Genomic DNA, 1019 nt, shown 5'->3' on the forward strand with positions numbered 1-1019 from the left:
TATTTTTAAAAGTTATTATGAGACATAATAGCATTAACAAATAAATTTTCCATCTGCTGTGAGACTTCTTTTCCTGGGGATGCTAAGCAGTGCTTATTCCCTTTCAAGATTCTAGTGTTGAGCCAATGTTTGATTAAAGTTTTACTGTGGAACCAGTGAACTTATTGAGCTTATTTACCAAGATAACTGAGGGGTTGCTGAGGTGTATGTATGACCTGAGGGTATGCACACTGGAAAGCCTTTACCCAGAATGGGTCAAAGGCATAGTCTTCTAAAGAAGCATCTTGAAGCATTCCCTCCTCTGTCCAACAAACATGAATTTGCTTCCAAAAGTGTTATACTTTAGGGGATAAGAGAGAGATGGCTCAATGGTTAAGAGTACTGATTAGTCTTACAGAGACCCTGGTTTTGTTCCTAGCATCCATGTTTTTTAACAAGTATCCATAATTCCTACAGTTTGAGGGAATCCAGTCCCCTCTTCTGGCTTCTGTGGGCATTGGACCCATGTGGTACACTTGTGTACATGCAGGCAACACACACACAAAGGGTTATGCTTTAATAGATAAGACCAAAAGCCTGTGTTGAACCTGACCTTACAAATGATATAGGCCTCTATTCTGCAAACTGTCAAAGACAGAATGTGAATCAAGTGTGGGAAGAAGAGTTTTCCCACCAATTCTCCCATGAAAAAGTCCCCAGAATCTGGCCTCTCTGAAAAATAATAGTTTTGAGACACAAAGTCTACCTTATTTTCTTCAAGTTCAAATTTGAATAATCTGTCATTTCTACCAACCTCTGTTTCATGGGTTCTTCAATGGAAGCAGTGATTAGTATAGCCTCCAGGTTCCAGTTCTGTCCTCATTTATTGGCAAAAGAACTTTAAAATATTTTTTTAATTTATTATTTTTATGTGTATGCGTGTATTGCCTGTGTGTGTTTAAGTATACCCATGTCATGCAATGCCCACGGAGGACAGAAGAGGCTGTCAGATCCTCTGGAACTGGAGTTACGGACAGTTG

The sequence above is a fragment of the Nannospalax galili genome, unplaced genomic scaffold (genome assembly GCF_000622305.1).
Source record: "Nannospalax galili isolate Female #2095 unplaced genomic scaffold, S.galili_v1.0 scaffold110, whole genome shotgun sequence".
NCBI lineage: Eukaryota > Metazoa > Chordata > Mammalia > Rodentia > Spalacidae > Nannospalax > Nannospalax galili.